Here is a 26,976-nt window from a genome sequence, read left to right on the forward strand (position 1 = left end):
GTCTCTGCCTCTCTCTCTCTCACTGTGTGCCTATCATAAATAAATAAAAAATTAAAAAAAAATAAATTAGAAAACATCTATTATTTTATAGGAAGATGCACATTTCTTTAAAATTGAGAAACTGAATTTCCAAGTTAATATAGTATCAGTTTATTGTACTTCAGATTTCCAAAGCACAAGCATTTCAGAACACTGAAAGACTATATTTAGAGTGAGATCTACATATTCCATACAGATGGAATAAGTCCATGAATATATGTTGGTATCATCCTCGCCAGTCCTAATAAAACGCTATCTTTAGTGTGTTTGAACAAGACTTAAGTTATACATGAAAACTGAAACATCAAACCATTATATATACCCTTGAAGTGTAGATAAAATAATTTTGCATCCATACAATATTTTTAAATGTTGACTTTAGCAAAAACTTAAAAATCCCCTGAAATTTAAAATGAAAATTCATGATGCACAGAATTATGAAAGAAAAAAAAATGTCTTCTCCAAATATCCCAGAACTTTTTTGAACAAAATCTCAGTGTTGTGATTTAATCTTCCTCATTTACATTTGCCAAGTGTAGATGAGTTTACGAAGTTTTTTCACATGCAATACAACATTTCACCTGCGTGGTGGCCTTCAACGGAAGTGGTGTCATTATGCTTGTAATGATGAGATGAGTCTCCGAGCTATGAATAACCATCTTCATCACCACACACCTAGAGAAAAAAAAAATGGCAAAATTAAAGCCTTAAGCCCCGATTTTCTGGATCCCAACCAGAGCTCTTTTCCCCCAAGAGATCATGATCAGCTCTACCAACCTCTGCTCGGATCCCTATTTCTGCCATCCGCTTTACATACATGTGAGAGGTGAGGGCAATGTAAATCTGATAATTTAAAACTCTTGTGCTTCTCTTTTTAATTTGACCCTTGCTGCATTCCCCACATTGTCTGAGCATTGCTTGACTAGAATGTGAAATTCTGTTTATATCCATGTGTGTATGCATATGAGTACACACACATATGTGTACATGTCATGAATTCCTCTAGAAGTAAATTTGCTGCTTCCTTTTATTTGCTCTGGCAGAAAGATTGCTAGTGTTTAGGAGGGAAGTTTGCTTTTGCCTTCAATGGAAAATGTACCCCAAAAGGCATTGGGAAAGATCAGTCTCAATCTAATTACCTGGCCTTTTGACAAGTGCTTCCATCCTTTCTTCCTTTTTCAGAATCCATCTTGTCTTTGCTTAATTTCATTGTAGACTTGAAATCGTACTTAAAGACGTCAGCTTGCCACCCTGAAAAGAACTGAAAGAACCCAGATGTGTCCTTGAAAGCTCACTTCCAAAACAAAGAGAACAGGACGGGCTTTCGTGGGCTTCTGATCAAGTTTAAAGAATTGTCTGAGACCTCTCTTCTGCTTGTCTCTCCAGTAGATTTCGGGGCTGCTTCTCATGCCAAGAGAAGGATGCTTGGTGTCCGTTTCTGCAAATTGGCTTTCTGATCTTTCAAATTTGGGGAGGCTATTTATGAGAGTCATTATCTGGAAGATTGTCTTCCCAAGTCCCTGGCATTCCCTGGTGGTTTTAGAACTCATACGCCCTGTACACAAGGCGTGTAAGGGTCCTGTGTGTGTATTCTTTGCACTGATGAGAAGCACAAAGAACCAAGCCCAGTGTAAGCTCACATGGGGAAAAGTGCCACATGAGTCAACGGTACGTGAGTCTGCCTTGTATGGTGACAGAAGGTGTCGTGCTAAGGCATCGATCACAGGGAGAACACCACTCACATGTGTTCACATTCAGTGAAGTCTTGTGTGCATCCTACACCTCCTACCGCAGACCAACCATTTTTCCTTTGGAGTCACGTATACAATATGCAGAATGGTTTTGCAGGAAAAATCCATGGCAACAGCACATACAGAGCTTGTTAATTTTATTTGAAAGAAATAAGCTTACCTATTTTTTAAAGGATAGGTTTCTTTAGGTTTACCTGATTCAAACTTGAAAAGAAAATAGTGCTGTACAATTTTTTTAAAGCCATAGCTTACCTTGGGCTTTATGAATAACCTAAGGGCTATTCGCTCTTTCCCCCAGAAACCCGGGAGGCCGTACAAGAAATGTGAAGGGGGACTCTGTGGGTGGAAAAATAAGCAAGAGTAAGGAAAATAGGATATAGGCAAAGTAAAGGGGTATAAAAGATGATACCAAATATCTGAAACGTGGAAGGGAGGGGGTAAAGAATGAGTTCAAAAACAAGTGACCACTGGCTTAATAGAGACCGCTATATGCAGAAGATGCTATATGTAAATTGAAAGGTAACTACAGATAAAACAATCAGTAATAGAATATGCAAAAAATAAAGAGTAAGGAACCCAAATATATCACAAAAGAAAATTAGCAAACTGTGAAAGGGAGCAAGAGAAAGAGGATCAGAAAAAAACTACAAAAACAACCACGAAACAAGTAACAAAATGGCACTAAATACATACCCATCAGTAATTACTTTGAATGTAACTGGACTAAATGTTCCAATCAAAAGACATAGGGTGACAGAGTGGGTAAAAAAAAAAAACAAGACCCGTGTATACTCTGCCTACAAGAGCCTCATTTCAGAGCTAAAGACACCTGCAGATTGAAAGCCAAGGGGACGAGGGGACGGATAAACATTACGCATGCAAGTGGATGTGAAAAGAAAGCTGGAGTAGCAACACTTCTATCGGACAAAACAGACTTTAAAACGAGGTCTGTAAAAAAAGAAAATAGAAACCTTGGAGGTATTTTTCTGTGTATATTTTCGTCCACAAGAATATCTTCTTCTTGTTCTCCTAGGTACCTGGGTCATTTTCTTTTTTTCTCTGCAGATTATCTTAGAGGCCTGTTTAAGACCCTAACCATTGCATCGACTCCTAACCTCACCTGAAGGGCAAAATCCCTAAGATCTTGACACAAATGCTGATAAATACATGGGATTATTAAAGGTGCCGTCTCAGCAAGAGAGGTTGCCTGCCGCCTTTGTTCTCAAGGAGATACATATTTCACCTACTAGCAGGACACCCAACTGCTGCCACAATCAGAAATCTCTCAAATGTCTTTAAGCTAATCATCTTTGAACCTAAGCCTTTGTTGTTGAATCAGGGACCTTCTAGATGCAAGGCACAGAACCCTTTTTTTTATTATTATTTTTATTATTATCTTGTGGATTTTTTCCCCCTCTACCTTGCACAAAACAGCATCGAGCCTGTCACTACTACCAGTAAGGTTCACTGATCTGTCAACATTCACCCCTGATGAAGACAGTGAGAGAAATCCGTAGCTCCGGAGAGTTCAGGAGAGAACCAAACAGAGTGTTTGCAAAAGAGCATTTTTATATGTTTTCTCGTGACAGCACTAGTTTAACAGAAAATAGTTGGAGTGTGCCAAAAAAGGGGAAAAAAATGAAAGACAGTAGTAGTAAGTTAGGCTAGCATGACATGATGGATCTGGGCTATGACAAACCGAATTGGAAAAAAGCTTCCCTGGGGACCAACTATACCAGGTTTGCTGAATTGTATTTCTTGATTTCTTACTGTGCAACAGTGCTTTTTACTGTTAGATTGACTAGGCTTCAGAATATTTTTAAAATTGTACAAATCAAAATCCATGTAGCTTAAAAATGAAGGATGTAAAAGGTTTAGGAGTTTGATGTATTGAAAGGCATTCTGTATTCCCTCATGTGAGTATTAAATATACACTTTGTCTGTTTGATGAATTTTAAATCTTTGTGGAAGGCAGTACACACGATAGCAGTTTACAAGGGCTGAAAACCCTGGTTGGAAAGAAGGACAGAGTTTGCAGAGATTCAAAGCTTCTTTCCTCTTATCCCACCCGGATGTGCCTAGGAATTACAACATGCAAACTCTGTAGGTTCTCATTTGTTCTGAGATGTTCATATAAAGGGCAAGTAAAGAAACCTGAAATCTGAGCACCAATTAACAAAAATGTGATGCCTTATGCTTATTACTTGTCCTTTTAATTCCTATGGAGTGGCTTTCGAACACCCTACCCAAGGTGGTTTCTTAAAATAGTCACCCATAATACGCTTCGAATGAACACCTAAATCAATGAACTATATTAGATTCTCATACAATTTTCAGTATTTTAGGTACAAATAATAAATAATTACGATGAACAATTTGGGTCTGATTTTCAAGAAGTTTACAATCAATTTGAATAATTCATGTAATTGTTAGAGTGCAAAGTGATCAGTATTAAGTGACAGCCACACTCAAGGCAGGCAGCAAACTATCCAGGGGGCTCAGACAACAGGATTCCATGATGTTTCCCATCAAGTATTCATGTCAGGAAGAAGGTGTAGAGAAAGTGGTTGGGGAAACGGAGTTTTGGTTGAGATTTAATAAAACAGAAGATCAAAGCATTGAGAAATGAAAGCTACATGGCAAGATGTAGGTTCAGAAAATATTCAAGTAGGAACCACAGCCTGAAATGCTTATGGATGGCAAAGTAATGCAATAACATGATGTGGTTTAAATGTTGAGGAAAATATGGTAATTTCAAAACTGGAGTTTGCTCATCGCATCTGAAAAGAAAAAAAAAGTGGCTGCTTTTGAAATCATTGATACACTCAGGAATATGGAGCAAAATTGCTGGATCTTCTGGTTGTTCAGAAGTCAGAAATCTGGATTTTCACGTGAACTCTCTCGATTTTAAACATTAGCAAATGATTCTTAAAATTTTACACGATATTATGTGGATCAAATAAAGCACACCTGAGATTTGTGTTTCAGCCCCTATACTTTCAGCGTGTGGGCTCTTTACTAATTAAAAGAGGTAGCTTGAATTATGGATACGTATGTAGAAAGTCTTTGAGTTTGATAATGTGGACGCTGAACTATTCTGGTAATTCTGAGAAATAAATAGTTTTAGCAATAGCTGGCTCTAGTGTGTGAGACAAGAAATAAAGGGGATTTGGAAATCAAGGAAATAGGGGGTTACTGGAGCGGTGACTAAGATAGCTGCTATAACAAAGAACAGAAGAATAGTATCAGTTAGGTTTTGACATCATCGAGGAATATGGAAGGCCTTGAATGACAGAGAAGAAAGCAACAGGGTGTTATAAACTTGCTAATGAGATTATCAGTCTGGGGAGAAGCAATACTGTCCTGTGCCCTGAAAGTGCCATGGAGCAGATCACATGCTGGAACTCTAGGCAGAAAAAGTAGAGAATTATCAAGAACAACAGAGAAAGCCTCAGTGGTTTTGAGTTGGTTTGATAGTTTATATCAGAAATGTATATATCGGTTCAATTGGTCAACTGAATTCAATTCTCTCGTGAAATATACTAAAGACTTGCAATTTGTAAAGAATTAGCAGATTAAATATTTTTGGGAGGTACAGGGAGGGCACAATAGTGAATATGAAGATCCATTGTCCTTAAATTAATTACTCATCAATGCATTTTTCAACTGTCCTTAAGATGTTTAAATCTGGAGGAAAACAACAGACACATACACAGGCACACACCTCTGCGTGTTGTGTTTTATTTTGTTAAGTGCTGTGACAGAGAAGCAAAGCAATTTTGCATGATAGTTCAAAATCAAGTGATTGTTTTCAAAGAATTGTTTGAATGAAATTTAGATAAATCGGAGTTCTCCAGAGAACCAATAGGAATAAAAAAAAATCTACTATCTATCTCTCTATCTATCATCTATCTTTTGATAGAGATTTATTATGAAGAATTGATTTGCATGATTATGAAGTCTAAAAATCCCATGTCCTACCACCTGCAAGTGTGAGACCCAGGAAAGCCAGTGGTATAATTCAGCCCTAGTCCATAAGCCTGAGAAGCCAGAAGGACCTGATGGTGTAATTGCAGTTCCAGAGCAGGAGAAGATGAGATGAGATGGCCCAGCTCAATCATTGAGGCAGGAAAAAGGGACAAATTTCTCCTTCCTCCATTTTTTGTTCTATAAATATCCTTCAAAGATTAGATGATACCCACTCACATTGAGGAGAACAATCTACTGAGTCTACTAATTCAAATGCTAATTTCGTCTGGAAACACCTCTGCAGACACACCCAGAAATAACGTTTAAGCAGAACACCCCTGTGGCCAGTCAAATCCACGTAAAATTAACCATCACACCATGTAGTGGTGTTTTCTCTAATTCTAAAGAACTCTAGTGCGTTATTATCTGGCTGGTTCTCTTCAGAGAATCACAATAGCACGTCAGGGGGAGTGCTCTGGAAGATGTCAGACAATCTGGATAAGACCCTCTTTTCTTCCCTTCTCACGTCTTTGTTAAGAACTGGTTCAGGTTAGCACTCAGCTAATGGGCAGTGAGTTAAAAGTTTTAATTAGGATGGATTAATCTGAATTCAAATTGATTTAGTTTGACCCTTTGCCCTGTGTATCTACACATTTTATCCTTGCCCTGCCTCGATATGGCACCAAGGCCCACTTCCTTGTTCCCTCAAGGCTGGGGCTGATACTATCGCTAAAAAGTAAATTCTTGGTAAAAGACTCCAATATCATTAAGACTTGTGCTTGGGTACTGGACAAAGTTAACTAGAGATTCATTTTGGTAAATAGAGCATGTTTTAACATTTTAGAATAAAATTAGTTTAGAAGGCGGAAAGTTTCAAAACACTTTTGGAAAGCTGTAACTACTTCTCAAAGAAATGTCCATTTCTCAGTGGTATAAATGGACAGCTATAGTCCAGTGTCCCCAGATTAATAACAGTAAGTGTAAATAATAGTTGGTTTCTCTGTCCTATAAGCACACGCTGTTCTTATTTTGAAACACAGTTGCTTGGGCTTTGCAATGATTTACCAGTTTCATCAGACATTTGAGGTAACATTAGCTTCTAGCCCATAATTTACAATATTGTAAAAGGAGCAGGTTAAGATAAAGCTATGGTTTCTATATAAGTATAGTTGCTGAGCTTTTTTTTAAAGTTAAATTAATTACTCATCAATGCATTTTTCAATATATAATGCAGGAAGGTGCCAATACTACTCAATTATTTTGATCCATTTACACCTTAAACTAAGGAAATAATAGGGATGCCATCTCTACTATTCATAGATTGGTATCCGCTTTGGTTTGGTTTTATTTATGTGTAAATATGCATAGTTCAAAACTTGTTAGTAGCAACGCTAATAATGTCATTTATATACTTCACCTTGTCCATTTAAAATGGATAGTTCTATTTATAGAGTAACAGCCTGTAAAATTGAATTAAAAAATTTAATAGAAAAGGCAGTCCTTTCAAAAATTATTACAATAGAAAGAAGCATAATTTTTTTCCTTAAATTACTCCCAACACAGGTTTTTTTAAAAATCTTTTTTTAGTTCCAAAACTTTAAAATAGTCTTATTGATTTTTAAAATAATTATTTATGTAAAATAATTTATGGTGGGGTTTTCAGTATTTGAAATATATATTCTTATAATAGGAATTTCACAAGACCATTAATTTTAGCAGTGCTAGGAAACACAACTATAATTTAGAAGCTATTGTTGATTGTTTCTAGAAATAGATATTGACCCCATTAGTTTTAAGTGATAACATTACTAAGCCAAAGTATTAATCCAATGGTAGCAAATTAGTGATTTTAATTGGTATTTTTATTCAAACCCTTTCTTTAGCATTTAGATTTCCTTTAGCTTATCATATATAAATATAAATGAAAAATTTAAATAAATTAGCTTAGAATTCTCATTTTTAAAGTCATTAGAAAATTAATGTCTGTGGAGACGCCAGTGCCTAAAGTCTTTTGTTTGTTATAGTCACTTTGGTATGCATTTGGGTCTGGTGGTATTGATGCCACCCTCTCGGACATTGTTTCATTGATCAAGAGGGCACCTGGGGTTCAGAGAAGCCTGTGGCCCAATAATCAATCACTGAGTCATTTATTCATCAAGGATTGCTCTCAAGGAGAGGAAGTCTTCATCACCAGGAGTCGCAACAAAACAATAATAGCAACTAGCATTTATTGGGTCCTCATTATATGCCAAGTATGGTTCCAAATTCAATGAATATTAGGATATTTAGTCCTCACAACAAATGGAATGGCTTGGAAAATGATTTTATGAAGTTTCTTAGCTGGATATGCAACTGTAAAATATTTACACATAGAGGATGCATACCTCCATTTATATTCTTGTCTTAAGACTCATAGATGTTGTGGCGGTCGGGGGGCGAGGGGTCCGAGTGCTGGATGAAGGCTACCCTCAAACAAATCTATTCTGCACCAACAAGAGTGTGATTTGTATTCATTCTGGCAGAGGTTAGATTAACACTGATTTCAGAGTTTTAAAGCACCTCAGAGCATCAAAGATGTCAGGCTTTGTTAATGATGCATAATCCCACAAGTACCTGATGAAAGGCAGGGACTGAAAGTGCCTCAGATATGGGTCTTAAGGCTGGGTGTTCTGGGAGGGAACTAAAAGTGACATATGTGTTGTAAATATTAAGTGTTAAAATGATAACGTGGTGATGGACTGTCCATACTCAAACCTGAATTTAGCTATTATTTGATGACAGATACTTAGCACACACATACACACACACACACACACACAAGAAAAAAATCTTTTCTTTTTCCCTATTTAGTTGCAAAAAAAATTGTACTTAAAAGAAGAGACAACAGCACAATCAAGGATATTTATTTGGATCGCTTAAGGTGCATTCGACAAAAATTCAATAAAGCTCTGGGAACTCAACGGTAAACTGGCCTTGGTCAACTCTTTACTTAAAACTCCTTTGCTGTTTGTCATGATGATAAATGATCATCTCCCCCTAAGCCTTCCTTTCCCTCAAACCTGAATCTTAATGAGCACCTTTCAAGAGCCTAAGACAGTCTCTCCTGCAAATCCAAGTGCTTTGGAAACCAGAGCATTTAAGTTTATAGATGAGTTGAGAAGCCCTGGTGAGCTATGATGCAAGTTTAACACAATTTTCTCAATGTAAGTATCAAGTAGGCAGGAAATTATTACCCCACGTATTTATTTGGTGCTTTCTGAAACTTTGACATTTTATGAGTTAATAATTAATTTTTGGTAAGATGAGTATGCTTCTCTCCAATTTACTGATGGGCAACGTATTAGTTAGGATAACAGTAGCTACTGGAACAAATAAACCCCAAACCAGTTAATGGATCTAACAGAATAGAACTTTATTGCTCACTCTTGTAAAGTCCAGCGTGGGCGCTGGTGATTGCAGCCTGCCTTCCTGCAGGCAGTAAATCAGGGACTCCTAGAGAATTCCCACCAGATGGACCCAGTGTCTTTAACATGTGGCTTCTGAGGTCACTGTGTGCATCTGCATCAAGCCAGTGAAGGGCGAATGAAGAAGAGGAGGAGCACAATTGGACTGGAAGTGCCACACAGCACTTCTGCTTATGTTTCATTGGCCAGAATGTGGCTCACCATTTAAAAACAAGGGGAAAGGTCTGGCAAGTATGGTCTCTGGGGGAAGCCACTTCCCAGCTGTAAATGTGTACTGTGGAAGGGAGACCACACATACTTGGTGTGGTCAGCATCATCTGCCAAAGGCAGTCCAGAAATATCAGTGATTACCCCAAAGAATCCTGGGCTAGTGCACTGATCAGTGACTGAGGAGTCAGCGGCCCCCAGCCCCCCACCATCCAGCCTAAGGCTCTGGGCGCCAAGTCACTGGTCTCTAGCCAGCTGGACTGTGTTTTCAAACAAGTGACCTGTACTTAGAGAGAAACCAGAGGGGAATGTAATTGAATACTAAGCTAATAAGAAGAAATGTAATCCTAACAAAATAATAGCCCTCATGTATTTAGCACTCACTGTATTTCGGGTATTGTTCCAAGCGCTTCATATATGTTAGTTTAATTACTACTCGGGGTAATGCTAAAGGCAGCATCTTTATTAAGTCCATTTTACAGTTGGAGAAACTGAAGCATGGGGCCACGAATAAATTCCCCAAAGCTGTATGGTAAACATCAGTTGGAATTGGATTTAAATCTAGGCAGCCTAATTCCATTAGACAATCATATCTCCCATGAAAGAGAGAAAAATGTCATTTGAAAAGAAAGGAGAAAATTGGGAGAAACAGTTTCTTCCTGAAAGAAACTTTCTCTAATTAGACTTGGCTTGGGCTACACGGTTTATAATCGTGTGCAATTCATCCCAGGCTGCAGACGCCTGTTCTTCTTCCTACCTTGTCCGTATCCTGAGGGTTCAGCAGAGGGCAGAATTTTTAAATGACCTCGACTCTCAAGGAATTTAGATTCTGTTGAGAAGGAAAGAGATTTCTAAAATCGGTAGAAGAGAAGAGTCATGATTAAAGGACAAATAAAAGGCAGGCAGTAGGATTTCCAGGAAGGGTGGGACATGTGGACTGTCAAGAGAATGTTCATGAAGGATGTGAGACTTCAGCTGGTCCTTTTATGAATAGAGAAGTGCAGAGGTTTTCGAAGGAGAAAGATGATAGGAACAAAGATTCGGGTGGATAAAGACAGTATTTGTAGCAGCATGGCTGTAATAGAAGGCAATTTTGGGAATTAGTGAGAGTTATATCTTTATCCATTTTCACTTTAGAACTTATTTTTGCATATATTTTTAATTCAATGTAACCATCTGGTGAGGCCTGGCACTCCACGATTTGTTGCAGTAGTAATGTTTATCTGAGGAGCGACGTATGTAGGCACAGGAAAATGAATACTGGGTTCTGGGAACAAAGACTGGGGAGGGATTTCCAAACAAATGCCACCTTCTACTCATTTCAACAAGTGTGAGAGTTAAGGAATGTGCTCTACTGTCAGTACATTTCTGGGGCCCCGAGCTTGTCCCAGGGAACCTAACCGAGTTCTCAGGGTTGAGCGTGTCCTGCTTCCAAGGACTTCAGAGAAACTGGCCGTTCTTCGGTACCTACATCACTTCTCATCTCTGCCTTCTAGACAGAGAACACTTCATCCCTCTTCCCAATCAGGGGATGGGCCCCTGGATGACATCGAGGGAGTTCTGAATTCTCTGAGGAGCCGCCTCCGACTATTACCATTCTTCTTTGTCAATCACAGAGCACTTCCAGTGACATCATTGCTGTTTTCCGTATTATGCTGTTGCTGGAGGCAGCATGAGTTGACAAGGAATGGCACGGAGAAGAGCTGAAAGGGCACTTCTGCTTTTTTGATGCATCTGACACCTGTAGTTACAAGAAAGAAAACAGCTTTCATAAGCATATTGCTGGGTGATGTGGAAGGTGAATGATTATTTAGAGGTAGCTTTCCGATGCAATGGCACAAGAGAATCCAGACCCCTTCTGTGAACTTTAACCCTGAGAGTACCTCCCTAAGTAGAAGGAAGCAGGTCACATAGTATCCTCGAAGTCTCTGGATCAAGAGTTTTCAGCGAAAACCCAATCTAAACCTCAGAACCTCTTGGTCTATGGGGAGGGATCCTCACTTGCTCTGATTTTCTTTTCTTTTCTTTTTTTTTAAGATTTTATTTATTTATTCATGATAGACACAGATGGGGGGTGGAGCAGAGACACAGGCAGAGGGAGAAGCAGGCTCCATGCAGGGAGCCCGACGTGGGACTCGATCCCGGGTCTCCAGGATCCCTCCCTGGGCTGAAAGCAGGTGCTAAACCACTGAGCCACCCAGGGATCCCTTGCTCTGATTTTCATAGACTATGCCTTTTGTTTTAGCTTATAAGCTTGTTTGTGTTTCTTCTATGTGAGTAGTTATATTACAGCTAGAACTGCTAATGTCCAAAGTGAAAAAGAAAAAGAAAAAGAAAAAGCCCTTGATTCTTTTGGGGAAGCCTCTCCTAAGAGTGAGCAGACACATCTGCCTAAATTCCAATCATTACTATTGTAATCATAACCACAGGTCTGACAGGTAAGTCATAACGAGGGAGGGGACTTAAGTCAGTTATATTGATAACCGGGATAGTTTTAACACCAGGTGGACAGATTACAAAATTGGGAAATGATCGATCATACTTGCCAGTGATCACAAGTTCGCACACCATCGACAGTGCCTTGAACCCGAGCAGTCACACCGAGTCTACGGTATTCAGTAGTTGACTCTGAATCTTCGCCTTCCTCAGCAGCCTACAGTGCGGATGTTGTCCTGACAACTCTGCTTGGTGGTTTTCCCAACACCGTCGTCCTGATCTTTCTTCAGTTGCCTGACTGATTTCTAGCTTGTTCTTCTTTGCCCTCTCTCTATGGAAGAGCATTTGCGTCTTTAGCAGCAACTCAGAACATTCTCAGGCAACACTGTTGACTTGTCTCTCAGCAGTGCGTCCTTCTATTACAGGCTCATTATGATGAGTGCATGACACGTGATGAGAAAGATATCATCTGTCTTACTTTACAAGCAGTATAGGAAAGAAAAAGAAAGTTTTCTGTGTAACCATGTGTCTCCTAAACCATGGAAACTATGAGAAATCACAGTTATTAAAGTTCTACATCTCATGCTAGGCTGGATAGTCAGCACAGAGCCTCCATATTTCATATATACATATGAAATATATATTTTTAATATATATATTAAATGTATATATATATATATGTATTCAAGCAAAAATAACAAGCAAACAAACAAAAAAATCCACAGGACTGTGTCAGGTGCCAATTACTAGGCTATATGCTGTGCCATACGGTATCTCATTTTGTGATCTCCTCGTAACAAAAGAGAAAATTAAGGCATAGAAAAGTAATTATCCTAGGTCACACAACTGGTAATAATGGCACAGGGATTTTTATTCTTTCCCATAGGAGCCCTAGATTTTAGATAGATTTTTTGCTTAGTCTCACATATAGTGCACCTTTGTTTGGACCTTTCACTTTGGCCATTCTCCTACATTTTTATTTTGTAGATTTGCCATTTTAATTCTTAAATTATACTGCACAGGGTTAACAAGTATCGTCCTCTTTGGTAGGAGTCTTTTATATTCCCTGGTACATATCTAGTTTTCAATTTATCACATATCTATTCTCTATCACTTCTTTATCTCACTCTGGTTCTCTATCACGTCTGGCTCTAGATCGTATCCTGTCCTCAGATCTCTCATCCACATGTATTACCAAGCAGATGCTGGTATTTCAGTCTCACCTATGTATTACCATATGAAAGAATTAGTAAAAAAATAGTGTTTGGATTCTACAAATGGATGTAGTCTCTAGTTAGCATCTTCAAATACTGAAACTCTTTATTACCCTCTTAGCACACTACGATATTGACAGTACTGTGTTTTACCTCATCGTTATAACGTCATCTCTGAAAATTTCCACTTATATCATTATAAAATGATTATGGCAGCTTCACTAAGCCTCATTCATGTGAATGGAAAATTAGTGCCATAAGGAAAATTTCTAATAATTATTTTCCAAAACATATTAGTGCTTTTCAAACTTAAACTCATTAAACTGATTTGAATCTCACTTCAGCAAATCTGCACTGAGTGCTCTTATTAATAAGTCAGTCTCATACAACTTTTAGGTAAAGATTTAATCAGAAAATATATTAGTAAAACCCACATGCATGACCTTAATCTCATCCCATATTTGGCGGTGGTGTATATGGATCTCAATACTTGGAAGGAAGTATCAAAATAATTATATGGTAAATTAAATTATCAACATAGTTTAAAAAGTAAATGGTATACCAGATACTGTAGTAGTTGCTTTGCTTTCAGTATCTTATTTAAACATGCACAACTTTCTCAGAGAATTAATGTCACTGTTTTACCGAGGTGGTGATAGAATGTCAAGGATGTTAAGTAACTTTCTCAGAGTCACACAACGAGTGTGTGGCAAGAAACTTTCTTGGAATACGCTTCTCATAGATTCTAAAATACTTATTGTCTTAACCCTGCCACTCTGTTACTGTTAATTCACATTTCTAGCTTCGGTCCTCCTTCCACTGTTTTTTAAATCACAAGAACAAGAAAGAGAGTAGCTGAGGATGAGTCTCTTATAATGAGAAGTAAGTACTGGTGAGTTTTCCTAAGTTGTAGCTCAAGATCTAAAAAATAATTTAGAAATGATTTATTTGCTACGTGTAACCATTAAAAGAAATATTTGAACAAATATATATTGTACCAATTATAACCAGCGTGCAAAATGCTTTATGCAAGTCTATAGGCAGAAAGGCACAGAGATGGGGAGAATAAAATCTCACCACTCCAAAAAATTTGTTTGGGTTATTTTCCCAGCAACTAAGAGTTTCCTGTTTAAACATCAAAAGGTAGCAACCTTGGGTAGCCTGGGTGGCTCAGTGGTTTAGTGCTGCCTTCAGCACAAGGTGTGATCCTAGAGACCCCGGATCGAGTCCCACGTCAGGCTCCTGCATGGAGCCTGCTTCTCTCTCTACCTGTGTCTCTGCCTCTCTCCCTTTCCATGTCTTTCATGAATAAATGAATAAAATCTTAAAAAGAAAAGTAGTAGCCAATATTTTGAATGGAAATACTCTATCACACTTTTCTATGGCTTATATGTATAGAATTTATCATACTGCTTTCTTGATACCTTTTATTGTACACGTATATTATTTGTCATATGTTGTTGCAGTATGGCTCTTGATGCTTATTAAAATGTGGGAGATTATTGAATCTCATATTGAGTTTTTCTCAGATTTTAATAGATTTTCACCTCTTAGTCTTGTCCTATTCTGGCACTTTTTTATAATGTTATTCTGTGATATTTCCTGTCCTCTTTTTATCATGTCTTAAGTTGAGAAACTTAATTTCTAAGATTTGCATCTAAAATAAACAGTAATAGGCCTTAAATGAGGACGCAAAGAGATATATGTACAAAACACAAGTGTTTTCCATGAACGGGTAACTCGGATGGTGAAATTTTAAAAACTAACAATCAATTTTATACTGACTTAAGATAATGTTACAGTGAAATTGTGGGCTATGTATACATACATGAACATATGTATACAAACGGAGATTAGATCAATAGATTAGGTAGATAGAGTACTCTTTAAAAAGTTTTAAATGGTGACTATGATCCCACTTGGTTAATCCAGTCAAGTGTTGACCAAAGTGATTACATATGAAAAGTCAAGAACTTCAGTTTCTGAAATGCTATTATGCTTAATTCTAGACTCAGTTATTTACTATAAGCATGACCTTGAATGGATTTTACTCTTGCTATCCTCAGTTTCTTCATCTGCCAATTAGACCTAATAACCTTCTCTACATAAGCATGTTGAAATGATCACCTGAGATAATGAACATCTAGTTCCTATGGAGTACATTCCTGGAGTTCCAAATCCATTAGTCTCTCTCTCATTTCTTCTTTGTGATTCTACACTTAAAATACCACCACCGCCATGATCAGTACTACCACCCTTGCCCCCACAAGATATTGTTAAAGAGGACCTTTAATGAAACTGACTTTCAGATTTTACTTTTTTCCCCCCAAGTTAAAATTTTTTGTTAAGTTTTCACATAAAAAAACTATAGCAAGGTATAAATAATACTTCTTGCTCTGACTAAAAATAATTCTGACACTTTATATTCTTTTTGAAAATTTCAGTCCAATGTGGTGTGAAATTCTGGGCTGAAAATCTGCATTTCTGGTGAAAATACTTATTTAACTTAGTGGCACAGATAATATGGAAGGTGGGAAAGAATTCTATTTTATGATTTTATGACAAAAATTGCTTGGAAGAAGCAGATCAAGCATTCTCTAGTTTGCAGATGACTAAATTCTCTCAGGTAGTGAAATACCAACCCTTTTTATTATATACATGCATAACTATTCCTTTCATTTGAACTAAGGAGAAGAGTCCTGACCTTTCACAAAAATGACCCTTTTATCAAAGAGAAAATACTCAGCTGAATAACTCATGAGCTTGACCACAAATAAACTCTTGTGGTTTTATAATCTAACTCTTACTTCGTAATAGGTAGGATAAACATAATGGCATATATCCTTGAGGACAAATATAATAAACTGTTCCTTTGTAAATAGGTATAAAATTACAAGGTAAGTATGCACAATCATAGGATGCTAGGATCACTTTCTTATTTCTAGCTTGTTCATTTAACTTTGTAAAGCAGATTGGACTAAAATTATGGTGAGTCTTAAGGCAATGCTCATTGAGTTTTATGGATACTTCAGAATCATTATTTCATCTTATTTGAATCATATGAAATTACTACTTTTGTGGGTCAAAGATGGTCAAATCTTGCCCCTTTGACACCTTTAAAAACATAGTATCTCAAAAATCAAAGTCGAGTGTAATAATGATGAAATCTTAAAATTCAAATTGTTTAGACATATCATACTTGAAACACAACCAGTCTTTTTTTTTTTTCACAATGTTTTAATTGTCAATGGACTCTTAGGAGAAAACACATCTTTAATGTGAAGCAAGTAGTAGAATATCAGTGCTTTAGGGAAAAATGGTCCTTCTATACAAATGGAATTTGAGCAACTGTTATAAACAAATTAAGGGTAATTTAAAATATATAAATATCATTTAGTGCCAAAAGTATGCCAGTCAAATAAATCTAGTTGATACTATATGCTTTAAGATATTTTCTAAATAAGTGTATTGTGTATCTTATAAATAATTTATTTCATTATAAAAACAGTTTGTGGAATACATCTAGATTGAATTTTTAACTAAGTTTTTTTTTTTTTTTGAAAAAATACTTTTGCAGACACCTGTTCCCCATCTCTACATTAAAAACTATTGGAACAATCTCAGTAACATTATTGGGCATACTGTGAATTTCTTATATAGGGACACGGCACTTTTATTTAAACAAAAATGCTACATTAAGGTAAGAAATGCCTTAATATACTGACCAAAAATGTAAGAAAGACATAGAAATCTTTCTAAGGTTTATGGGTAGATCTTAAAGAGCATAGTCATCACCATAGTGCTCATATGAGTAGAAATAATAAGGAACAAGTGCCTCTGTAGAGAAGAGGAATATAGCAAAGTGTCCAGATCATGGAGGATTAGATCCATGTTAGAATTTTGACTCTGCCAAGATTGGCTGTTTAATGATAGGCACAGTATGTATCATCAATCACATCACCTGATAAATAGGGCTGATAATAATACATAAACATACATTTCAGGGTGGTTATATGGATCAAAATTTAAAGTATGTGTAAATTTCCCTACGCAGTGTCTAGCACCTGCAAAACACTTGAATATATTAGTCCTTATTTGTATTATTTAAGAGAGAGCATTTAAGGCAAGTGTGACTGATCTGGAGACAATCAGAAGTGTGCTTGGGTAAATGTACTCTAGGTTCTGACCTCAGTCTTCTGTCCAAATCAAACACCTCTGTTGGAGTAACAAGGATTTATTTTCCTGAGTGCGAGTAACCCTCAAATGGTCTTTTTCCCTTCTCTCTCCCCACCCTTTTTGCCAATATCCCACCAATGTGCTGATCCCTCTTATTAGATGCCTACTGCTGTGTGGCAAATCACCACAAATGTACCAACTTAAAACAACACACATTTGTTATCTCACAGTTTCCATGTGGCAGGACTCTGGACACAGTCTGACTGAGTTTTCTGCTCAGGGTCTCATAAGACCGCTATTGAGGTGTCCTAGTGTGGTGTCTTTGGGGCTATGATCCTATCTGAGGCTCCCTGGCAGTTGGCAGAAATTCAATCCCTTATGATTGTACATGGAAGCTCCTAGATAATTTATCAGGTGTCTGTTTGCTTCTTCAAGAAGCAATTGAAGAAAATCCAGTCTTTTCTTGCAGGGAAGTACCAGTCATCTTTTCAAGGGTATGTTTGCTTAGGGCAAGCCCACCCAGGATAATTAACCTTTGATTAACTCAAAGTCAATGGATTTGTGGCCTTGATTACATCTGCCAAATGTCTTCACCTTGGCCATATAGCAAAACCTAACCAGGAAAAGCTATCACATCATAGTCTCAGATCCTGCCTACTACTTAGGAGAAGAGATTATACTGGACATTTATACCAGGGGGATGGAATCTTGAGGCCATATTGGAATTCTGACCATCCTACCTATAAACTATTTCAACTAAATAAAGGACCTTATTGGGCAAGTTATGGATAACATTTAAAAGATAAGGCTCAGTGAGGGTACCACTACAATATGGTCCAGATACAATGAATATATAGTTGGTTAATACATTTTGATCAGAATCTCCTGTTTCATCTTACAAACTGAATGAAAAGGAAAAGAAGCCAACATGGAAATAGCTGGGGGATATTGTCAGTGTAAAAGGAGAGAAAGAAAGGAAAACTTTGCCTCTCAGCCAAAGACAAATTTCTAATATATACTGCAAATTTGTTTTGGGTCCATCCGGTTTACTTTCCTATGACTTGGAGCAGAGTGAGTGAGCAGAGTAGGGGTCTTGATCAGGTGGCTCGTAAAACAGACAGAAGTACATCACATAATTATGAATATTTTCTCGTTTTCCATGACATAATTCTTATGGTGTAATTAGTCCCAATTCAATGAGGCATCGCTACATTTATTAATGGATTCATATATATGTTGAAAAGCCTTAATGGATTTTAGTCTTTTACGAGCATGGAACTAGATACACAGTTTGATACTTTCCTTGGTGAAAACAGTATAAAGTCACAATCCCTTTCCTCAGATGGATACACTCAAGTAGCATTGAAGAAAAGACAATATGTAAACTTTGCACCCTACTATTTTTTTTGAAACCTTCAAATGATATACTATGCTATAAGGTCTATGATATAGTTATGGGGTGGGGAAGAGACAAAATAAATTATTACTCAATAGAGGCAATAAAAATAGCCATACCAGAAACTGAAGGAAATCATATGTAAACTTCTTAGAATTTGATTTCATACTTACTAAAATTTTTCTATTTTTTCATGCATTAAGTGGACTAACAGCAACAAGTGAAAACATTCAAGAGTTCTACTGTCAGACAGAGCTAGAGTGGGATTTTAGGTTTGTCGCTAGCTCACTAGATAATAGGCAAGCTACCCTTTCTCTCCAGGCTTCCAGTTCTTCAGTAAAAAGAGGATAATTGTATCCAGCTTGCAGGACTGACTTAATGATAAGAAAAAGAACATACACACACACACACACACACTACATAACACAGTGCCCAGCATATAGAAGAGCTATAAAAAGTATTATAATTGTGAGTCTTTATACTGCCATTGACATGCTAGGTGGTTTTAACTAAGATAGAAGGGCATCACTGGTAACCTGTCACGAAATTCTAGGGAATGCCATAGCTGCAAAATCATTGAGCAAATCATGGGAGAAGGAGATACATGTTAATTATCCAGTTTTAAGACAATTTATAATATTATCATTCCAAGCAGTATTCAATAAGCTTTCTAGGAAAATAAAGACAGTATCTACTTAATTATTTATTCATATATCCAAACAACTTTTGAAGAAAGATAGTAAATCAAGGCAGTGGAAAGGATAAAGAAACAGACACCAAACATTAAAAACTAGTATTTTTGCTGCTAGTGAAATGTATATTTGGCTCTGACTTTCCTGGTAGCCAGAAGAAATTAGAAGGAAAATAATATCTTTTAAGAAGAGAAAACTTTTTCTTGACTTGAATTCTGAAAATACTACCTCCTACTATTCTTTATATATGTTAGAGCATTGCCAAGGGAATTTTCATTTTTGTAGTTAATATTAAGTTTCCTTAGTAAAAAAAAATGAAAAAAGTATAATATTAAAATATGACTCAAGGAAGATTTTTTCAGCTAATGAGATCTAATAAAATATTCCCGTAAAATCAGTATTTTTCTTTCATGCCCTACCTCTGTTTCTTAATATTTAACAGTAAATGTCCTACCCAAAACGGTCAAAGCAAGTTGGAATTTTAGCTAGGTATATGGGAAAACAGATACATAGTGCAAATCAATGTATTTCTTTATTACAAATATACGGATACCATTCCCAGTGGTTGACTCTGCCGAGAGCCGAGATTTCAGTGTACAGAAGATTTGCCTGGGATCTGAGAGTCAGGAAAACTCAGTTCAAACCCAGCCATGCCAAGGTAAATGTAGGACATTTACAATTATTTTCCAGTTTTTAAGTAAAGAAATTGAACTAGACAAATGCCAACTTGTTCTGGAACTGTGACCACAAAAAGACCTGGCATGGGATATGCACTCTGTAAATAAGTGTTAAGAATGAATTCTACTCCTCTCTGATGATAGTGGTCTGATTGAACCTGCCTGGGAGCTAAAAAGCGTTCCTTGATATAAATACTTTGCATTTCTCAATAAAAGAGGGCAGGTGGTTATAGCACAAACTATAGGCATATAAGAAGGTTTCCTAATCTATGTCCAGTGATATTTTGGAATGGATAATTCTTTGTTGTAAGAGACACTGTAGGATATTTAGGAGCATCATTGGCTTCTACCCACTAGATACCAGTAGCACTGCTCCTTGAGTTGTGACAACTAAAATGTCTGGATACATTTGGACGCCATTTGAGAAAAACTGGTATATATAGACTGGTTGTGTGTGTGTGTGTGTGTGTGTGTGTGTGTGTAAACAGACAGATATATAGTTTTATTGCATATTTACTTTTACTGTATCTTAAACATATGAGATCAATCATTTTCAATTATTAACTTTATGTTCTCCCATGACCTACTAGATAATTAATACAATTAGCCCAACGGTCACTTCTTATTTTGAATATAGCTTGACTGGAATCTAAAAGAATCAAGTGTTTTCCAAAACTACAGCTAATGTACTTCATTCCATTGCTTATAGTTTTTGATAAAATCATGCAAACAGAAGCAGTCTGATGTTATTTTTTTGTTTACAGTATTACTGTGTTGTTTTGGTTAACAGAATGAAAAACAGCACTGTAATACTACAAGTAAAAATGTTTTATTCTTAGTTTGTTTCATCAATAAAAGCTGACATTTTTGCAAGAAAGATGTTATACTATTGAAATTAACTCTTAGTCAATTGTAAATAATTGTATTATATCGGTATGTTATCATGAAGATTAGAAATCATTTCCTACAGAATCATGTTTTTGCTTCCTCAGCACTGTTTCAATTGAAAGGAATTTGAATGAAGTGCATCTCATTACTAACATAAAGTAGATGGAGCTTGAATAATTTTTATATTTATTTTCCATGGATGGCTATTACATTTCTTATCCTATCTATCCAAATTTTATAAAATAAATTGTTTTAATCCATTCTTTGGAGAGGAGCAATGAATTTATTTTTGCAAAAGCTATGCATCTGAATATATTGTAATATGCATAAAGCTCCGTTAACACAGTTATTTATATAAAAAGTGTAGCTGCCTTACCTTTTATTTAATTTACATACTTTATTTACTTTCTGACAGGTTCTTCTCCTTGCATTTTTATTTACATACCAAAAATGTCTTCAGATAAGTCAACTAAAACTTTAATGTACTGTATAATTTAAAACTCCATAAAATGTTTTATGTATTGCATAGTTTTATATGAATTTTTAGGCTGATGATATAGAATTTTGGAAATATTTCATCAACGATTCCTATACAATAACACCATATTTCTTAAATATGATGGGGAATAGAGTATTGTCTTTTGTCTGAGATCATGTTTAGAAAGAATTATAAAACTTGTGCTCGGTCTGTTTGTTTCATACGAGGAAAAACATCCCTGGCTATTTTTAAAGATCACTATTTTTTCTTCTTAAAATACTGTCATGAACCTTATAGAATAAGGGCATCTCTTCTCACATCCTTAGAAAACTTGGAATCTTTGCTCTAAGCTATGCAAAAGATAATTATGCTTTCATTCAAATGTTAGAAACAAAGTTTCCCTTATCTCTTTCATAAACTGTAAGGTAGATCACTCACCAGTGAAGCAGTAAGGCCATGATGTGTCAATATAAAGGAGTCCAGTTTTAGAAATATAAACTTAACCTTCATCCCTCCCTTTTTTTTGTATTTAGCTTTTGTAAGCATGGTTTGTATTTGCATAACCCACCATTCATATTCTTGTGAGTTCATGATATAAATAATTTGAAAAATTTCATTCAGTTCCCCCAAATTATTCTAGTCATTATGGATGATTCATGAGAGGATTAATCTCTTGGATGTGACATAAAACTAGAGAGGAAAGACACTACCTATCATATCATTTGCAGTTAAGAACATGCTGCATATCTTTAAGCCTTAGTTAAAGTGCTTATAGTAATTGGGTGTGCATGCCTTAGCTCCGTTAAAACCCAAACAGCAATATGGGAGAGTGTGGTTTGTTTTTTAAATGTGCAAGGAAGGAAAATTAGTGAAATCTGTTTAAGTCACAAAACTGCCTCATTCAGGACCCAATTCAGCAGCATGGAAAAAGTAACTCAAGTTAACTGTACTCTTAGCATATGTCTAAGCTCACAAATTTCAGTTCACTTCGAATTCCTTTCTTTTCCCATGGATCTGCCTACAAAGAAAAGAAATACAAAGATGGCAAACTGGTTCAATAGTTCATTAGCTCTAGATTCTCTCAAGGTTTTCAGAATGAAATCGTGTCCAGTTACAGACCAAGCTCTTTATGTGTCGTCGGAATGGAGATACACAGAAAGAGCTCCTTTCATTTTACTGTGGGTCTTTCCTCTTTTCCCATACCGCAGCCTCTACCACCACCACGGGCGGGCATACACAATTACATACATGCCTGTAGAGTTAAGGGTATGATGTATTTAGATTTTGCCCATGCAAGGAAAATTGGGTGGAAGAAACACAACTAAGCTAATGAACAATAGGTTTAGGTATTATACAGAGACTGATTTAGTGACCTAAATTGCACCATAATCTTTAAAAGATTAGAGTATTTGGGTAGAAAAAAAAATGATCTCTCTTTCTATAATGGCAGCTCTGTATAAGAGGATATTATTGGATATAAGCTGCATGGTAGCAGCAGATATTTCTATCTCCCAGCAATTCAGAGTAGTTCTCAGATACATCTGAGAAGTAGCACTGAAGAATTAGTCTTCATTTATAACCAAACATTCTTGAATAACATTTTCTTCCAATTTTTGTTTTAAAGGTCTAACATTTGATCGTATGTTTTCTTTAGTTAACTTTCTATATTATATGGCAATCTCTGCAGTTATTTTTTTCAAAGATAAAAAAGAAAAAAAAAAGCATGCTCAAAATGTAGAAGTTATTTTTGCAGTAACGTATGTCATGATTTTTAAACATTCAGGCCTTTAAACTTTTTTTATAGTGTATGTTCTTGCCAATCCCAGCACAGTTCTACAAAGTAAAATATTTGGCAGTGAATTCATATTAACAGATGGAACAAGAAATTAACACGTTTTTGCTTCGCTAATTCACAGTTCTTTTAATACGCTAATTCTAAATCACCTGTTCTGACTTTGACAGGCTACAGACACCTGTTTGGGGTAATATTCCACAGCTAATTATTACACGAGAAATTCAGTTTCCAACAAAAGGGTTTCTGTGTGAAATCGTCGGAGTTAAGAGATTAGTAATACCAAACATATACAAATGGATTTCAGATGTCTTAATTTAAAGACGGCTAATCTACAACTTCTCTTTAACTAAAGACTGATATATGAAAACTAGAGACTGCCCTCTTAGTGTTTGAATTCTGTCTATCACACTTTACACCATGGTTGCACTGATCAAGTCAGAATTTCTTCCCAGTTGCAGTGATTTACTGTATTACTGTATTTTAAATGGCAGGAAAAGAGTATAGAATTTTCAAGTGGCTGGAAAAATTCCTAACTGTATGTTAAAAATGACTCAGGAGAGTTAAAAAAAAAATACTGACAGGATGAAAGAGGAAAAAAAAAAAAAAAAAAAAGAAAGAAAAACTTAGCCTGGGTGGCATCGTGCGGAAGGCAGACAATAAATAAACAGGAAGTTCACTGAAGTGTGGAGTTGGGAGGATGTCCCACTCACACGAGGCCCTGAGACTGGTTTGCTAAGAGGAAAGCAAGGTCAGGAGGCCTGGGAGTTCCTGGTTAGGACACTCAGAGCCCCCCACCCCCACCCCCCCACCCTGGTCCTTGTATTTCAGCTTGTAAACAAACTACTGATTTCCACCAAATCCTGATTTTCTTGGTCTCCCCATATTGTCCTTCCAGGTCATGCCAACTGGGCCTTGTCCCTCTGTCACCTTGGAGGGTTTCCTTTCACAGGGACTCCTTCAACTTCAGTTTCCCCACAAAACCTGCCACAGGGGAATGAGGAGGCAAAGACTGCATGTGTGTGGGAGGGCAGGTTGGTGGAATGAGAAGCAAAAATCAGAAACGTAAGGTTTTTCGATGTTTGTAACATAACGACAGATGCTGAGGTAGAGTCTATCTTTAGGTTTGCCAAAGGTTCCATTTTGTGTGTCTGTTTTTTGATTCTCTCTAATTGCTGTTCAGCTTTGTGTGTGGCTTTGCTAATGTGGCTTCCTTAGCCACGTTAGGCAAGCGGAGAACTCGTCGTTTCTTTAATTAACCTTTATGTCTCAGAACCCAGACAGTAGAGTTCATCAAGCAGGCACTCTGGGAAGTTTGAAGATTCACGCTGTTGTGCCCTGCTTTTGAAAAGTCACTGGGCGAAGAGTGTTTTAAAAATGCAATTTTATCTTGCAAGACTTCAGGTGGATGAGGAGAAAGCTTGTTTTTCACATTTAGCCTCCTTGCAATTTTGTTGTTTTTCTCTCAATCGCTGCTCTAGAAAGCACATGGTCTTTCTCTAAAACCATGCTTTATGACATTGCTATTTGCAGAGATTTAACTGGCAGCCCACCCCAGGAAGATAAAATCCTGTTTCATCCAAGTTTGGTTCCCCTCCTACACCCACACCTGAAACCATATTTCTGCCAGAGCCTACATTCTGCTAAGGAGGAAACCAATCTTTTATAATACTTTAACATACGTGAATTTTATTTTATTTTTAATTAAAAAATTGCATTTCTCATCCAAAAATGCTAGATGACATTTAAAGCTAGAAAAGAGTTTCCAAATAACTCACCTTTACAATTAACTCTTATCAGAACTCGACAGTTATTTCACTGCAAATGGCTATGACGTAGCTGCGAAGTTGAAAGGCCTCCGTCACCACTCAAGTTCTTGGCGAAGTTCAAAAGCATGTTATCCTACAGGGATTTGGTCAGGACTCAAAGTTGGGAAAAGAGTGACTGGTAACGGAATTGGAGTGAAGTCAACTTTTATTTTCAGTTAATAAGATGCCTCAGGAATACACGACACTTCTCCTGGTCTTTAAGAGAGTTAAAAAAGACTCTAGGGAGCCAGTTCAGAAAGCTCTGAAGTTTCCCTAAAAACGGGTTTCGATGTCCACTTGCTACCTTTAAAACAACTTGAAAGAATCAGGTCTAGATTATAACGCAAACTATTCAAGATTTAACAGTTAGAGGAAAATGACCTCGAGAAAGGATATTTGGGATTTGTACTCAAGGTGAAATTCTTAAGATAATTGTTCAAGATGTTGAATAACGTTACAATGCGCTTCCAGTCATCTGTCCTCTGTTAAAACACTTTGACAAATCAGCTAATTAATAAGGAAAACCAGTTCCTCTGATCTGTCCTACTTTAATATGCTCCTTATGTGTAGTGTCTGAAGAAGTTATATCATTTTGCTGTGGATAAATACGTATGTCTTTTATTTGGATGTTAGTATATACGTGTACACACGAGTATTTACACATACGTTTTAGAGAGTCTGTTCAGGCCTTCAAAGAGGATTGAACAAGCAGTACCTCTTTAATCTGTTGTGAAAGATTATAACAGATTAAAGAGTTACTGTGGCAACAATTAAGTCTTACTTAGTCACTTTTTCAACATATCAGATTTATTTAGAAGGAAAAGCTTTGTTTTATGTAACTAGCAGATGCCACTCATTAATAATCACCATTTTATCTTTACACGTATTTTTAAATGGTTGCCCTTATATATGTAACTCAAGGTGCTGTGTTATTTCTCATTTATAGAACATATTTTAACAAAAATTAAGTAAACTTCATTTAGAAAATGTAATTCTCTCAGTGTCATTCACCCTCAGCCAACTTTAGTAATACGGCATCTGCCGTAGAATAATGCTATTAGTATAAAAACAATAGCTTGCCAATTTATTGAGCACCTACTAAACTCGAAAAATGCTCCATAAATTATCACTAATCCCAGGTTTATCGTTCCATTTCGCAGAAGAGGTAGCTGGGATCCAAGGAGGCTAATCACTTCTCCTCTGGTGTCAGTGCAGTGGCCAAGATAAAATCCCAAACTGGGACTCTGTGATTGCAAACCCCATTCTTGTCTCTCTGCAGGATGTTGATGATCAATGTTCAAGTAGCTTGATATGCAGAATTCAGGTTTAGCAGTTGCCATTACCAAAAACAACAACAACAAAAAGGCATTTAGATTATGATACGGGCAAATGAACTATCCGTATAAGAACTCAGAACTAACCTGCATAAGTTAGCCAATGAATAAATTGCTTTGCTTCAGTAATCTACAGGAATGTTTGTTTATTCCTAGAAATATTAATGTCTGAAAGGATATGAATCAAATGTCTCATATTTTTAAAACTCAACTTTCATATTTTTTGCGAATTGTTTCTTGACATTGCCTCTAACTTCAAGGAATTTACAAATTAGTAAATAACAAAGTTTAAAACTTGAATTTTTTAACTTTAAAATGCCTCTTTGTGTTTCTATAGAATAATGTATTTTTATTAGCAAATTCCCCTTAGGTATATCATTATTTTAAAGGGATTTCTTTTAATTTTGATCCTAAAATTTATTTGGAAACTATATTAAAATGCCTTGCTTAATTATAACCCATGACTGAATTGCAATACTCCTAGGCCAAAGACCATATCTGACTTGCTTAACACCAATTTTCTAGTCTTTTCACAGTTATAGGTACACAGTGGAAATTTAATAACTCAATGTTAAATGATTGCAAGGGTGGGTCAATGGATGGAAGAATGGATGGATGGATGGATGGATGGATGGATGGATGTGAATCCTGGCAG

At 36.5% G+C, this 26,976-nt stretch overlaps 1 protein-coding gene and 2 long non-coding RNA genes across 5 annotated transcripts in view; 1 reads left to right on the forward strand and 2 right to left on the reverse strand.

The window, feature by feature from the left end:
* The window catches only part of ARHGAP15 (Rho GTPase activating protein 15), a 608,584-nt gene that overhangs the window by 161,326 nt on the left and 420,282 nt on the right, over positions 1–26,976 (forward strand). The gene's annotated exons all lie outside the window — the stretch shown is intronic.
* Positions 135–1,706, reverse strand: LOC140612126 (uncharacterized). Its single transcript, XR_012013433.1, has 2 exons — positions 1,179–1,706; positions 135–714 (listed from the first exon to the last, which is right to left on the reverse strand). It is a non-coding gene; the product is annotated as an uncharacterized lncRNA (long non-coding RNA).
* On the reverse strand, positions 10,531–12,324 carry LOC140612127 (uncharacterized). Its single transcript, XR_012013434.1, has 2 exons — positions 11,977–12,324; positions 10,531–11,171 (listed from the first exon to the last, which is right to left on the reverse strand). It is a non-coding gene; the product is annotated as an uncharacterized lncRNA (long non-coding RNA).

Source organism: Canis lupus, chromosome 20 (genome assembly GCF_048164855.1).
Source record: "Canis lupus baileyi chromosome 20, mCanLup2.hap1, whole genome shotgun sequence".
In the NCBI taxonomy this organism is placed as follows: domain Eukaryota; kingdom Metazoa; phylum Chordata; class Mammalia; order Carnivora; family Canidae; genus Canis; species Canis lupus.